The sequence below is a fragment of the Dermacentor variabilis genome, chromosome 7 (assembly GCF_050947875.1).
Source record: "Dermacentor variabilis isolate Ectoservices chromosome 7, ASM5094787v1, whole genome shotgun sequence".
Lineage (NCBI taxonomy): Eukaryota > Metazoa > Arthropoda > Arachnida > Ixodida > Ixodidae > Dermacentor > Dermacentor variabilis.
Window position 1 is genome coordinate 38,976,604 of NC_134574.1, and position 17,365 is coordinate 38,993,968.

Genomic DNA, 17,365 nt, shown 5'->3' on the forward strand with positions numbered 1-17,365 from the left:
GGACAGTACTCACGATGGGAATGCGTTAAGTTATCTACCCACGCCAATAACACCCTCGATATTTACTTGCCCCACAGAACAATCTGAGGTAACTAATGTTTTTATGAAACTTAAAAAAACTAAAAGCGAAGACATTGACGGCATAAAAATGGAACCGGTTATTTTTGTGCTCGATTTATTAGTACCTTGTTTGACCCATATATATAATCTTGTTTTCAACACAGGTCTGTTGCCTCACCGTATGAAAGAAGACAAGGTCGCGGTACTTTACAAAAGTGGCGACAAAAACGAAATGAGTAATTAAAGACCAATATCGGTATTGCCAGTATTTTCAAAGGCTCCGGAAAAAAATTATTTTCACTAGACTTTCAAAACTTTTGGACATGCATTCTGTGATTAAAGCGGCACAATACGGTTTCAGGTCAGGTGTATCGACAGAGACAGCACTTCTACATCAGAAAGAGGTCATACTAGGCAAGATTGAAGCAAGAAAGCTCACACTAGGTGTATTCGTAGATTTTACAAAAGCGTTTGATAGGATTGATCACCAAACATTGTTAGAAAAATTGCCCTATTATGGCATCAGAGGCGTTACACTTGGCATAATAAGGAGCTATCTTAGCGATCGGTACCAGTGTGTGTCGCTAAATGGGGAAATATCTATGCCCAAAAAAATCAAACGTGGTGTACCGCAGGGAAGTATAATAGGCCCTCTTTTATTTAACCTTTATATTAATGATATTGTAAACACAGATCGATCAATAACATACATTATCTATGCAGATGACACGAGCTTCTTTTTTACAGGAGCAAACCTAGATGAGTTGATTCAAGCAGCTAATGAAACTTTACATAAATTATTCGAATGGTCTTGTTGTGATTCGTTAAATAATAACAGCTCTAAAACCAAGGCCGTTCTTTTCTGCGCGAAAGGAACGGCTTGCAGGTACTCACATAAACTGCTACTAAATAATCTTGAACTTAAAATTCAGAGATTATCAAAACAATAGGTATTATCTTTCATCAACATATGCTGTGGGATTCTCACATTGAAGAATTATGTATTAAACTAAGAAAAGCCCTAGGTATGCTAAATAGGTGTCAGTCGTTTCTGCCGGTTCCCCAGAAACTTCATATTTTTAATGCGCTTTTTAGTTCCCACCTACGCTACTGCCAGTTGGTATCGACATCTGGGACTCAAACATTAAAGAAAAAGATATATACACTTCAGAAGTGTGCTTTGCGGGCTCTTACAAATTTAGGCTATAAAGAACATCTCATTTATTTATGAAGTTTAAGGTCCTAAAATTCAGTGTTGCCTATGAACATGAATTGTTGTAGTCGTTAAGGTCTGAAATTCGTAGAAATAGCCTAAGCTTAAGAGGTAGAGCGCATCTACAGCCGAACATTTCATTGCGTCCCATCAGAAATTCTCAACACTGGCACATTCTCTAAACACGAACGAACTACGGTCTCCAAATGTTAAAATTCGTCATTCCACACGTACTCAATACGTTCAAGCTTACAGAAGATCACTTGCATGTCCTTTCAGGCAGGGAGCTATTCAACATGTTTACATAATCCGCTACAAGCCTAGAAAAATTCTGTCTAAATAAAGCACTCTTTCTGTTTGCAGTATGTCTTACTGTTATGTTACCTTGCAATAATATTCTTGTCGTTGGTTTTGGTTTTATGTGCGTGAATGATTCATGTACTTTTAGGCACCCAAGGGCGCATATAATTATGTATACTTGACAATTATTGTATACGTTTTATTTATTTCTTTTTCTTGTTCTATCGTGCGTTAAGACTGTATAAAGTATGCTGTGCTATCATTCTGCTGCCTTGTACGGATCGGAGGTGGGGCTAGTCAAGCTGCATCAGCGCAGCTTTTTTCCCACTTTCCACGCCACAACTGTTCTGTGTAAAAGACACTGTACTGTTGGTGGTGAAAATAAACTTCAACGTCAACTTCAAATTATTCTAGCCACGCCCATTTTATCCTCCACTGTGACAACCAGAGAAAAGATAGGGAATGCGTGAGATGGAAATTCAAGACGATGAGCAAAACGCGAACAAGGTGAATGCAGGAGCCAACGTTTCGACAAATGGACTTGTCTTCTTCAAGGCTACATATGCTTTCCTCGCTACAGTATATATAGGTGGGGTTCTTCTAAAGGGGAGGGGTGTGAGGCGGGAGGACGCGGAAACGAGGGAAAATGTGTTAGCGTGTCGAATTGAGAGTAAAGGAAAGCTGTTTACAAGGTCAAAGCCAGGACCCCCCGCCCCCCCAACCCGGTCTGTCAACACACGCGCGTTAGCCGGCGTGTCAAGGGCGTCTGACACGCCGGCTGAAAAAGAAAAGGAAAGAAAGGGGAAAAGAAAAGGGGGGGGGATACGCCAAGAAATCAAACTAAGTGTTGTTGCCTATAGCTTGAGGTTTAGCATAGCAAATAGATTCTAAAGCTCCCTTTGAAACGTTTATGCCTATTGGTTGCAATGTCTTGAACTTATGGATAAGGTATGGTTCTTTGTATTTTCGTTCTCGTTCAGAACGGAAATTTGACTGTAAGATGTAGAATTCAACTTCATCAAAGTTATGAGCTGGTTGGTTGAAATGCTCGGCGACGGCTTTGGGAAGCTTTTTAGCTGTGTCCGCGCGATGTCCGTTTAATCTGACGTTCATTGATTGTCCTGTTTCACCGATATATTGTTTCTTACAGAAGGAACATTCAAGCATATAAATCACATCCGAACTTGTGCATGTGAAGCTAGATATGACTTCATGTGTATAACTATTTACGGTGCTTTGAATTTTAGTGTCACTTTGAAGGTGCCTGCAGGTTTTGCACCTAGGGCGACAACATGCTTTTATTACGGGGAAATGCTGCTGGCTGACTTTTGCGTGCACTAACATGTCTTTAAAGTTCTTGTTTCGGCGATAGGTAACCCTGGGTAGATCCGGGAACGCTTTTCGCAGACGCTCGCTACTTGATAATATTGGGTGGTATTTTCTTATGATGTCGTTTATGTTTGGAAGTGCATTAGAATATTTTGTTATAAATGCCGGCGGTCGGTCAGATTCTAATGTGGGCTGTCTCTTCGCCAATTCCGACTGTCTCTCCAATCTTGACGCGGTATCATAAGCTCTATCTAGAGCAACTTGCGGATAGTTCCTTTCTGCTAGCGTTAATTTAAGGTCATGTAGGTGGTGGATATAATCGTGGTCTTCGCTGCAGATTCTTCTTATACGTTTCGCTTGTCCGACAAAAATTCCTTGCTTGCAATGTAGCGGGTGATGACTGTTGTAGTCTAAATACTGCTGGCTATCTGTAGGCTTCCGGTAAAGCATTCCTTTACTCTCAATTAACATGCTAACACATTTTGCCTCCTTTCCGCGCCCTCCCACCTCACAACCCCTCCCCTTTAGAAGAACCCCACCTATATATACTGTGGCGAGCAAAGCATATGTCGCCTTGAAGAAAAGTCCACTTGTCGAAACGTTGGCTGCTGCATTCACCTTGTTCACGTTTTGCTCATCGACAGTGACAACCAGTGACATTGCCCACGTCGTCCGACTCAAGCCCGACAACTCTCCACGCGCCTCGGATATTTAACAGCACCGTGATGGCGCTTTTGCCGCCGGGGAGTAGTATGACGATATAATCGCGAAATACTCAAGAGATGAGCCTCCGCGAGAGCAACGATGAAGTTGGTCTGTGCCGTATTTACCTTATTGAAACCAGTCGATTTCCATGTTAGACTGATAATTCTCCCTCCCAACCATAGCTTTCTTTTATTTCTTATCTATTAATAATTATTCTTGTTATTAATATTTTATACCCAATTTTCATCTGATTATTTCAAACTCCAAGGCTGAAATTGTTCACTCTCTTGTTATTATTGCTTTTATGCACCTAATTGAACCACCCGATTCTTGGCCAGTCCCCCATTGTGGGTACGTGCCACTGCCACTCATGACAACAACAACTTGGCGCGGGCGAGTGTCGGCCTGGCTGTCTGGCTCCAGTGTAAATAGCCTGTAAATAGCGTCTTTTGTCTGTCTTTTTACACGTAACATGTTATATAACGAATGCGCAACCAATTACAATCCGTTGAGACGATAAAGAAATTCCCACAGAAAACCTGATCCTTGCCTATTGTACCAGCACAATCCTCGAAAACATCGTAACAGGTTACATGACAATCGATAGCAGACCATGCATGACGATGTTTTAAGTGCCAAAGATTCTGTCACGGCTCACAGAGCTACTGAGGCCGCAACACCTGTGCAAAGTGCGCGTTTCATGACCACCCTGCGGACAACTGCAACGACCCACTTCACTGTGCAAACTGTGATGGCGTACACAATGCATGTTGCTCGCTCCTGTCCTTCATGGAAGAAGGAAAAAGAAATCACAACACTTAAAGTTAAAGAGAACATTTCGTTCAAAGAAGCGCGCAAGGGCTTCTCTGGACGCAGCTGTCAGGAGCGCACTAGAAAAGGCAAAGCCCGCATCAGGGGGCTTGGGAAGGGCCATGTGGGCTAATGTAGTTTTGCTCTTCTAAACACACAGCATACAATATCATCAACATGGATACTCAATTATCCCAATGGAACCTTAGAGGCGCAGTCCACAACCTCGATGACGTCAAAGAACTTTAAGATTAAAATAATCTCAAGGTGCTGTATGCACAAGATACATAACTAAAACCAGCACAGTCATAGTCACTGTCGCAATTTAACATTTTCCCCAAATACCGGGACGGCGGTCTTTAACATTTTCCCCAAACACCTCGTTCAGTGGTGCTCCAATAATGGTTGATAAGTGCATTGCACGACGTGCACTAGAACTTCGAACACCTCTTGAGGCAGTTGCGGATCGGGCATTACTGTTTGGAAAGATAGTTAGCATTTCTTCTCTCTAAATAGCGCCTAATTTTCGGCTCCGTAGAACAGAACTTGATCAATTAATTGATGCCCTACCAGATCGGTACATATTGGTTGGAGATTGCAATGCGCACAATACACTATGGAAATATTCTTTTTGCGATGCAAGAGGCCGAATAATAGAACAAAGTGCTGTTTTCCTAAGGCACCTGTGTGGTAAATAAGAAACAAGCAACATTTTACAACAGCCGTGTACCTGATACATACAGTTCCACAGACTTAAGCGTTACATCCGCGACCTTAGTACCCTGTTTACAACCAAATGCCAATGACAAACCTAATGGCAGTTAACATTTTCTGTGTGCCTTCAATCTACAACAGAGCATGAACCTACCCCACATGCCCCTCGCTTGTGGATTGCCTCTGAAGACTGGGAAAAATTTAAGACGGTGACACGTATGCTTTCAAACGGTCTTAACGACTTTAATAGAAACGACGCCGGTCCTTATTTTACGGCTTTTATAATTGACGCCGTATTCGAGTGCGTCTCAGAAGCTAATGAGGCTCCGCATAAAAGGTGAGTGCCCTAGTGAAACGAGGATTGCAGTAACGCGTGAAAAAAAAGCAGAGCAGGGCTCGGGGCAGGCTGTGCCAGTTTCTCCCAACTGAGAACCTCATTACATCAAACACATAAAGTCTCAAGGAACACCAACAGTGCGCATTGCTTGAAGAGAAAGCTCGGGAAATAAGCTACGTCATTCATTCCTACAAACAAGAAGGAAGAGTATGGAATCGGCAGAAAAAGTTAGTAGGCCAACAACCTTACCACCTGCCGTTGATCGATGTCCCAGGCGACAACCTTGAAGACCAGGCTAACGGCTTTGAACAGCATTTCTAGCATGTGTCCAGCTCCGAACAAAATTAGGATTTACTCCTTAAGCTAAAACAATCAGCAGACAGCAAGCTATTGATTAGAAACTGTAGTGAAAATGAACTTTAAAATCGTCCATTTAGTGTTACGCAGTTAAGAGCGTCAATAAACAGTTGTCATGCTCTTCTCCTGGAGCCCTCAAGATTATGTATGAGATAAGGTCTCCACTCTGACGCTCAATAGCCACTGCTGTTCATCTTTTATACTATTTGGCGAACTGGGTGCCTTCCACTGCTATGCAGAGAAACCATCGTAGTAGACACTATAAAACAAAGCAAAAATCCATCCGTAGTGGCAAGTTACCGCCCCATAGCATTAACACGTTGTCTTTACAAGCTTTACGAAAAAACGATAAGCACAGTTTTTACACCTCCTTAAAGTAAACAAAGTGCTCGATCAGTATCAGTGCCATTTTACAGGCGGCCGTTCTACAACAGACAGTTCACGACACCTTTATAAACCAAACCCCAGTTCTCTCTCTGTTTTCGTCGACATGGAAAAATCATATGATACAACCAGGCGGTATGGAATATTACGAGACGTTTCAGAAACTGGTATTCGCAGGAAAATGCTTAACATAATTGAAAGCTACACATGAAACCAAGGTTCCGCGATAGAGTTGGTGATGTTCTGTTCAGACCATTTCTTCTTTTCTTCTTCTTTATTAATACTGTTAACCCTCGCTTGAGGGATGTTACAGGGAGGGAAAATAGTAGAGTACGAGCAAATTTGACATTTCATAGCATCAGGTTGGGTGCTCACGATACAAAATATCAATCAAGCATTCAGATTTCTGCACATCCATCTGATCTACAACATCAGGTAAGGCATTCCACATTTCATTTACATCCTGGAAAAAAGAATAACGAAAAACATCAACGCGTGTGTTATGTTTTCTTTAAGGAGGAAACTGGGGTGCCGCAGGGAGGCATACTCAGTTGTACGCTTTTTATCACAAGAATGAACTCTTTGCGCTCAGCAATACCGCACGTCATGTTTCATTCTCTATATGTAGATGATGTACAGGTCGGTTTGAAGTCATATAACCTTACACTCTGGGAATGACATATCCAAATTGTACGCAACAAAGTGACCAAATGGGTCAGTTAAGATGGCTTTAAACTAAATTGAAATAAAAGCTCTTTTGTTTCATTCACGAGAAAGGAAGCACAGGCCGCAGATCCCAACAGAGTTAAATGGACAGCGTACGCGTCTAAACACAGAACAAATATTTTTGGGCTATTTTCTAAATAAAAACGGATTTTCATTTAGCACTTCAGATATCGTAAGCTCGAATACATTAAAAACAAAATCAGAATCAAAAACAGTTTTTATTTTCCTCAAGTAAAAATGGACGCAAGGCAAGAAGTTGCTCATTGAGCAGCTTGACGAGACCTGGGGCCCTGCAGGCAGCGGCAACAGCGGCAACACAGCAGTGCACGTCATACACCCCTACGAGAGAGCGGCAGTGGCAAGAAATGCACCACGAATGTGTAGAAAAGCTTTACACGTAGATGCCTAGACTACTGGGCCGTGTTCTATCAGTCTGGCTATCCATGCGCCTAAAACATTCTTGACTCTATCGATCATCTAAATATCCGCCTCACGACTGGTGTCTTCTGGACGAGTCCTGTAACGAGTCTCTAACTTGAAGCAAACAATTCGTCGCTTCATCTTTAAAGGTCATGCTCAAGTTTTGTTTACTTTCTGTTTTCTTTCAGTTTACTTTCTGTTTACTTTCTGTTTACAAATGATCGAACATTTGCAAACCTCCTTGAGAATCGACCTGCTACTAGAGAAGCACTTTCTCTGCGCGTAAGGAAACATTCTTAGGAAATGAGAGTTCCAATTCTTGAGCAAACTATCATAGTCCCAGCATAACTATTGGTGTCGTGGCAATGACAGCTCCGTTTGTCTAACCCACTCCTGCAATAGCCACATAAAGGGGCTCCCGTATGTATAAGTAAATAAATAAATAAATAAATAAATAAATAAAATGCGATCCATTGTTCCTATAGATGACAAAACACGTTCCAGAGGCACATATTATAATGCATTTCTTTAAACTGCAGTCCATGTACCAGTGCACAGCATTTTAAACTGATGCTTCAAAGACGTACGCTGACGTTTCGTATGAAGTTTGCAGATGTCAGCCCATCGTTATCGGAATGCAACGTTCTGAGCCCAGAAGGAAGCATCTTCACAAAAAAGCCTTGTCAGAATTGTCTGCTGTAGTACAAACTAAGAAAAAAAAGCCTCAGAAAGCCATTACGTTCACATACTCCATATCTGTTTTAAAATCTCTGATATCACCCAAGAACCAGAAAAACACTCTACTCATTGAACTATATTCATTCCTGTGCAAATTATATACGTCTAATCAGCACATCATTGTATGTTGGGTGTCTGGGCAAAAAGCAGCGAGGGTAACATGTTTGCTGATGAAATTGCCACCGCCATTTCAAGGAGAGCTGACAACTCTTCCATAAGCATCCCACCCTTACACCTAAAATTATTCTTGCGCAAAAAACTTACAAGGCATTGGCAACAGATGTGAGACACTGAAACCAATAAACTTCATTTAATCAAGCCGGACATAGGAAGCTAGGCACCAATAACAAAGATACGGCGAACTGAAGTTATTGGTGGCCACCCTAATCATAGGCCATAGCTAAGGCACAACACACTTTTATAGGTTCTCTGGGAGCTGACCTCCCATCAGCTTTATATGTGGCCAGACATTGACCGTTCTCCGCGTCTTCTTGGAGTGTCGGGAAGCTGAATCTTAAAGAAAAAAGCACTTCCTTCTAGTGTACCCACAGCATACCCCTTTTCATCCGTGTATGTTCCTTGGTGCTAACCCGCTTTTTAACCAAAAAATTAGTTTTAACTTTTTACAGGACCTTGATGCTATAAAATTTCTAGGCCCACGTGTTCGTACTTCGGCCTCTCGTCTGAGGCTCCTGTTGCGATAGTAGCAATTTGTACAGCACTTGTCTCCAGGCTTTTCGCAATGACCTTATTGTGGCAGCGGTCCTATTGGTACCTTTATACTTTTAATATTTCACTGTTCCTAGTATATCGTTTAGGATCACAGCACATTTCACAAGCCATTGTCATTATTTTAACATGTTCATTACTTGCGCCTGGTCTTAGGCTTCTATACAGCCACGCTTTATTGTCATAGCCAACTTACCTTCTGTTATTATCTGCATCATTGAGTACATAACACCGTACTTTGACCATGACTGGCCTTTGCGCCAGAAAACACTACATATCATCATCAACAGCAGCATCATCATCATCCTTCCGCTTCACCTTCAGGCGCCCTGCTCTGGCGTTCGCTTCCCTCTCGCAGCTCTGCGGCCTCTGACTATGGCGCAGGTACGCTTGGCGTAAAACTATATTTTCACCTCTCCCGGGTACTGGTGATGTCAAGGGGCGTTGCTTATAACCCTTAGAGGGACTAGGTTTGATAACTTTCGTTTGGCAATTTTGTTCACGGCTTTCTCCGCAACACGTGTAGTCGGACAAGACATTTTAATTCCCGCTAAGGAAGTGCTTGACATTATCAACCAATTTTGGTTTGATATGAACGTAACTGCACTAAGGTGCTAACTTTGACTGGTTGGCACATGTCTGAAGAAAACGGTCAAACACTCAAGAGCATGGTATAAACGACTGCCTCAGAGAACACTGCAATTAAATAAAGGGCTGTGTTGGCAGCCACCTGGCCGTGCATATCTCGCATTGTGGTTGTCGCGCGCTGTTTGACAAATGCGAAATACTAAGGCGCTATGGGGACCAGCGTGCACGTGACATGTACGAGGCCTTTTGCATCAACAACAAAGGCGATATGTGCGTGAGTGTGCCTTCGTTATGGCTCCTCACGAAGGAACTCGTTTCTAGTACAGCGATGATGTCGACCATTTAGTTGTGATGTTTATACATTCTACATCGCTGCTATCTTCCTGACAATGTATTCCTACCAAGATACAACGTATGTACTCATCTCTTTTCTGCCTATTGAAGCCTTTGTACATTTTGCTGTGTGCGCAATAAAATGTCGAATAAAACTCAGCGCTTCCTCTGTCTCAGTCACGTCCCTTCGTTCAGCGCTGTTACTCCTTTTGTTCAGGATGTAATTGCTTTAATATGAATGAGGCACCAGTCACTTTAAGAATGATGCCAATTTGCGAATTCAGGAAAGAACTCACAAGAAACTTAATCATTGGTATGTACGACATGATACAGAAATAATGAAATGATAACTGTACGCATAAATAAGCCTCACATATTTGTTTATGGTATAAATAAACGCAACAAGTATGAATAGGTTCTTACAGGAGATTCTGAGAGCTTTGTTTAAATATGAACTTCTTTGCCGGATTTACCACTATGAGAAAGAACTGGGGAATTTCGATCATATAAGGAGGCAGGATTGGCCGTTTAGTACGCGCTGCTCCCAGAATTGCCCTGTCGTATGTAGGCATGGCGGCAGCAGACGTCATCGTAGGCCCCAGCATGTGAATCGGGTTCACCACGCACAGTTAGTACAAACTGCAAAACACAGTGTATTTCTCGGTAGAGGACTATAGGAAGCATCGTGTATGACTTACAGAAAAGACGTATTGGCGGGCTGAGCTATAAATTCTGGTAGACAATTTTTGTGTGGTCGTATTTATTGTGTAATGATCTATGAAATAGAAGGCCATCGGTAACGTATGCTGCCTGTCTTTAAAAAGAATGTGACGATACCTGAGGATTTCTTATGCGTTATGAATGCTAACGAATTGTTATACAATTCAACGGCCCTGAACAATGCTTCGAATAGTGGGATGTCAATACCGCTTTCGAGTTTTGCTTCAGAGTTGCTATCGAGTTTTGCGAATAAGCTAGTGCAGGTCTTTTGCAGTTTCATCATTAGCATATTGACTGTAGAATTATTTGGACGATATTGTTGTGAAAGCATGCGCATTTATTATCACGCACTGCAATCGCTAATGACCTTTGGGAGAATCAAGCTGACGATGTCTTCTTGAGTGCAGTTCGTTCGCCTCCCTAAGTTCGTCTGCGGCGTACCAGCGTGGATGGCCATGTTTTGCTTCTGCCGAGGCCGTGGCAGCCGCCGATGTACATGCTTGAGAATCCATAGCGGTACGTGCTGCCCGAGCAAGGAAGCAGCAGCAGCTTGCGGTGCTAACGAATATTCCTCGGCGGACATTTTACTACAAGCAAAATCACTTATGCTGTTCTTACTGAAGTGTTGTGTTGCTGTAAACGTTCGCATATCAAAAGCAAAGCACAATATTTGGGCTGAAAAATGTCAGGTGCAGTAATAAATCGTGCGCTTTTGCTTTCGTGCATGTCAAATATCTCAAAAATGTTGCTATGTACGCTTCTGATGGTACTTCACCACACCGAGTCTGCTGACAGAAAACCATTGGGTGTGCCATTTGGGTGAGAGCTTGCAAGGCGCCTGTAAAAAGGAAGAAAAACGAACGCATTTTCTTTTTTCGTGCTATGAGTCTACATTAGGCTAAAGGCGTTTGGCCTAGGTTCAAGCAGATAAGAATTATTCAGTCTTCAGAACATAGGAGGCACTGTAGAAATTGAATCGAAAAATAGGTTGTTTGGGCCAAGCTTATGATTCCTAAGGAAACTTGCACCACTGTGATAGAATAAGCTGCAACAAAACCAGACACTGAAAAAAGTGTTATTGCAATGAAAAATACGCGCACATCATTTGACCAACAGTAATTGCAGGACGCTTAAGCTTGGTTATTAAGGGTGGAATCAGATGGCATTCAAAGATCCTGGAGTATTTTTCACGCTTCCCGGCAACTTCAGCTTTTGCAACCGTATTGTTCAGCGGGAAACCCTGGCAGCGCATACTTTACACAAAGCGGAGCTTTGTGGCCTTTTTTTTGATGGTGTGCAAGGATCCGAGCGGGCCGCGCCACTTCTACTAAAGCGGACCTTAATGGCAGCTGGAAATCGCTATAGAGTTAGAAGGTGCGTTTGTTAGAGTTTCCGTGTAACAAAATTGTGTTTTCTCGTATATTGAAATTAGAATCTCACGCGGTTATGTCTGTAGGTCGTGTGTAAGTGGTATTTTACAATTTTTCTACGTATTTTTCCTTGAAAAATTCGATTAGTTTATTAACTTCCTTGCGCCACGTGAAGGGCCTGCGTGCTTGGGAATGCGTGGTACGAATTTTTTTTTTTTCAGAAGCGACTTCCGACGGTGGAAGCGGGACGCCGGGTGCCGACGCCGGATTTTCTGTGACACGGGTTTCTTCACGCTATTGCGTTAAAATGAACTTTTAAAAAGCAACATAGAACGTAAGAGCTCAATAAAATGCTTCAAACTATCCTTATTGCGGCCAAGTAAATAATGTCGTGGCGGGTTGACTTTTTCGTTGCGCTGCTAAGTCCGAGAGTACGGGATGACATGCCGGTTATGACGAGCCAGGATTGAGCGGGAGAAATGCAAAAAAAAAAAAATATTAGGATAGATAAACACTTCTTATGAGTTGTGAATTCTCAAGCATTGCTGTCCAGTTGAACGCCACTGAGCGGACCTTGGAGTTATGAGCTCCTCGCTGGCAAGTGGGCGCGTTGAGACGTTTGACGCGTTTTCATGTGGCGTTACCGAGGCGCAGTGAAAAAGCAGGCTTGAGCTTGCGCGAACAAGGAACGCACGAATAACACATGCTTCCCGGAGAAATCGGAAGCGTGACACTGCGTCGCAGATGACCTCTCCCCTCAGGCAACAGCTGAAGCGCTATGGCGGCCGCAGGTTTTACCTTTCTGGTGCTCGTTGCATAGCGTCACAGCCAATGGCGATGCGAGTTCAGGTGTCGCTTCCCTTCTACAGATGACACACGTCGTATTTATCAATCAATGGACCATTTGGCGCCTTTGCGTCAACAATGCTCTCTTAATGAGCATTGCTTAGATGCTACAGTAAAAAGCGCCAGGAGTTCAAAATTGTTCCAGAAGCGCCACTACTGCGTGCGTCATATCGATATTGTGGTCATAAATGAAACCACAGGAACCATTTTCGAGGCAAAAACTACATGTCAAGGTCCAAATGATAATGTGCGGGGATTTTTTTTCGGCTTTAGGGAATGTAAAAAAGAAATCGTCTGTTGCAGCTGACATGATTGTAGTCGTTCAGATGGATTGTTCAGATAAGGCGACATTAATTGCTCAAAAAGTGAAGTACATAATAAATTACCAGAAATTCCATAATTTTCTTCAGAATAATAAATTTGCACCACCTATAGCAATTTGCGACTTGTCGCTTGTGCGTTTGTGGAAAGAATTCACTTGGAAAGGTTCATCAAAATTGCTGTAAAAATCCGATTTTGCAACACTTACTTGTTTATGAAAACGCTCTCTCAGGCATTGAAACACAAAAGAACTGGAGCGCCCATGTACGTCGTCTCACACTTCGGGAAATAGTATCTCGAAACTGGTGTCATCCAGAAAATTTGGCACATCAACAGTTGCCGTACCTAGTTTCCGAAGTTGACGTCAAAGACGTTCATTGAATAGCGGCGCGCACCTAGTGACACCAATCGGTGACCCAAGCTGGCGTAAAAGTAGTTCATTGAAGATCAGCACTGACGTTGCGGCACATGCTCAGTGCTCCAAGTCGGCGCCAAAGAGGTTCTTTGAATAGTGGTGCCTATACGCTCCCACATTTAGCGTGGCCCATGTCGGCGTGACAGCGCTTAATTGGAAGCATAATGTATGCACACACTGTCACATATTCAATGAGACAAGTTGCTCCAATGGTTACTTTTGAACCTTGTCACCTCAGTAGAGGTGCCCAATGCGCTTTCTACCACGGGCAAGACAGTGCATGATTCTAGTAGGCGGAGACAGTTAGCCACATACATACATGTATCATCATCATCAGCCTAGTTACGCCCACTGCAGGTAAAAGGCCTCTCCCATACTTCTCCAACTACACCGGTCATGTACTAATTGTGGCCATGTTGTCCCTGCAAACGTCTTAATGTCATCCGCCCACCTAACTTCCTACCGCCCCCTGTTGCGCTTCCCTTCCCTTGGAATCCAGTCCGTAACCCTTAATGACCATCGGTTATCTTCCCTCCTCATTACATGTCCTGCCCATGCTCATTTCTTTATCTTGATTTCAACTTAGATGTCATTTACCCGCGTTTGTTGTCTCACCCAATTTGCTCTTTTCTTATCCCTTAACGTTACACCCATCATTCTTCTTTCCATAGCTCGTTGCGTCGTCCTCAATTTCAGCAGAACCCTTTTCGTAAGCCTCCAGGTTTCTGCCCCATATGTGAGTACTGGTAACACATAGCTGTTATACACTTTCCTTTTGAGGGATAGTGGCAACCTGCTGTTCATGATTTGAGAATGCCTGCCAAACACACCCCAGCCCATTCTTATTCTTCTGGTTATTTCAGTCTCATGATCCGGATCCGTGGTCACTACCCGCCCTAAGTAGATGTATTCCCTTACCACTTCCAGTGCCTCGCTACCTATCGTAAACTGCTGTTCTCTTCCGAGACTGTTAAACATTACTTTAGTTTTCAGCAGATTAATTTTCAGACCCACCCTTCTGCTTTGCCTCTCCAGGTCAGTGAGCATGCATTGCAATTGGTCTCCTGAGTTACTAAGCAAGGCAATATCATCAGCGAATCGCAAGTTGCTAAGGTATTCTCCATCAACTTTTATCCCCAATTCTTCCCACTCCAGGTCTCTGAATACCTCCTGTAAACATGCTGTGAATAGCATTGGAGAGATTGTATCTCCCTGTCTGACGCCTTTCTTTACTGGGATTTCGTTGCTTTCTTTGTGGAGGACTACGGTGGCTGTGGAGCCGCTATAGATATCTTCCAGTATTTTTACATATGGCTCATCTACACCCTGATTCCGTAATGCCTCCATGACTGCTGAGGTTTCGACTGAATCAAACGCTTTCTCGTAATCAATGAAAGCTATATATAAGGGTTGGTTATATTCTGCACATTTCTTTATCACTTGATTGATAGTGTGAATATGGTCTATTGTTGAGTAGCCTTTACAGAATCCTGCCTAAGAAGTCTAAGGTGTTCCTGATTCTATTTGCGATTACCTTAGTAAATACTTTGTAGGCAACGGACAGTAAGCTGATCGGTCTATTATTTTTCAAGTCTTTGGCGTCCCTTTTCTTAAGGATTAGGATTATGTTAGCGTTCTTCCAAGATTCCGGTACGCTCGAGGTTATGAGGCATTGCTTATACAGGGTGGCCAGTTTCTCTAGAACAATCTGACCGCCATCCTTCAACAAATCTGCTGTTACCTGATCCTCACCAGCTGCCTTCCCCTTTTGCCTAGTTCCTAAGGCTTTCTTTACTTCTTCTGACGTTACCTGTGGGATTTCGAATTCCTCTAGGCTATTCTCTCTTCCACTATCGTCGTGGGTGCCACTGGTACTGTATAAATCTCTTTAGAACTCCTCAGCCACTTGAACTATCTCATCCATATTAGTAACGATGTTGCCGGCTTTGTCTCTTAACGCACATATCTGATTCTTGCCTATTCCTAGTTTCTTCTTCACTGTTTTTAGGCTTCCTCCGTTCCTGAGAGCCTGTTCAATTCTATCCATATTATAGTTCCTGATGTCCGCAGTCTTACGCTTGTTGATTAGCTTAGAAAGTTCTGCCAGTTCTATTCTGGCTGTAGGGTTAGAGGCGTTCATACATTGGTGTTTCTTGATCAGATCTTTTGTCTCCTGCGATAGCTTACTGGTTTCCTGTCTAACGGCGTTACCACCGACTTCTATTGCGCACTCCTTAATCATGCCCATGAGATTGTCGTTCATTGCTTCAACACTAAGGTCCTCTTCCTGAGTTAAAGCCGAATACCTGTTCTGTAGCTTGTTCCGGAATTCCTCTAGTTTCCCCCTTACCGCTAACTCATTGATTGGCGTCTTGTGTACCAGTTTCTTCCGTTCCCTCCTCAAGTCTAGGCTAATTCGAGTTCTTACCATCCTATGGTCACTGCAGCGTACCTTGCCGAGCACGTCTACATCTTGTATGATGCCAGGGTTCGCGCAGAGTATGAAGTCGATTTCATTTCTAGTCTCACCATTCGGGCTCCTCCACGTCCACTTTCGGCTAACCCGCTTGCGGAAAAAGGTATTCATTATCCGCATATTATTCTGTTCTGGAAACTCTACTAATGACTCTCTTCTGCTATTCCAAGAGCCTATGCCATATTCCCCCACTGACTTGTCTCCACCCTGCTGCTTGCCTACCCTGGCATTGAAGTCGCCCATCACTATAGTGTATTTTGATTTGACTTTACCCATCGCCGATTCCACGTCTTCATAAAAGCTTTCGACTTCCTGGTCATCATGACTGCATGTAGAGGCATAGACTTGTACCACCTTCAATTTGTACCTCTTATTAAGTTTCACAACAAGACCTGCCACCCTCTCGTTAATGCTATAGAATTGCTGTATGTTACCAGCTATTTCCTTATTAATCAGGAATCCGACTCCTAGTTCTCGTCTCTCTGCTAAGCCCCGGTACCACAGTACGTGCCCGCTTTTTAGCACTGTATATGCTTCTTTTGTCCTCCTAACCTCACTGAGCCCTATTATATCCCATTTACTACCCTCTAATTCCTCCAATAACACTGCTAGACTCGCCTCGCTAGATAGCGTTCTAACGTTAAACGTTGCAAGGTTCAGATTCCAATGGCGGCCTGTCCGGAGCCAGGTATTCTTAGCACCCGCTGCAGCGTCACAAATCTGACCGCCGCCGTGGTCAGTTGCTTCGCGGCTGCTGGGGACTGAGGGCCGGGGTTTGATTGTTGTGTTCATATAGGAGGTTGTGGCCAAGTACTGCACCAGGGTGGCCAATCCTGCGCTGGTGAGAGAGTGCGTTACCTGTTCTGGTCACCGGGATAAGGCCGCACTCCAGGCCTTTTTGTGCAATTTTCTCAACACACTTTTTTGTATTTTCCGGTGGAGAATTGCGCGGCACCGGGATTAGAACCACGGTCCTCTTGCACGGGATGCGGATACATGTATACATAGATGCAAACATACAAAGATAGTTGCACAGCCCCGGGACGTGCCTGAAGTTGATTAAGGATGCTAATGCATTAAAAAATTATTAGTGAGCAATTGTGAAGTACTCCAATAAGGATTTTGATTTCATGTGCAGGAATAATGCCTCTCATTGAGTAATTCAACTCAATGAGAAGAAATACATCTGCCAAGGTGGAATTTAAGAATTTCATATGATCAAAAAACAGCCCGCATATTAGTATAAAGCTAGCTAAGTATATGTCATGCAGAGTCAATTCGGCATCAAACCAGAACAAGTGTTAGTGTTTAATATCATTGGAGAGTGGCACATGCACAAGTTGTCTTTTTTTAATGCGAAGGCAAATGCCTCAGGATGTACAGGGGTACGGAATGCGGGCAAATCATTATCATCATCATCATCACGCCACCACCATCACCATCATCATCATCATCAGCCTGGTTCTGCCCACTG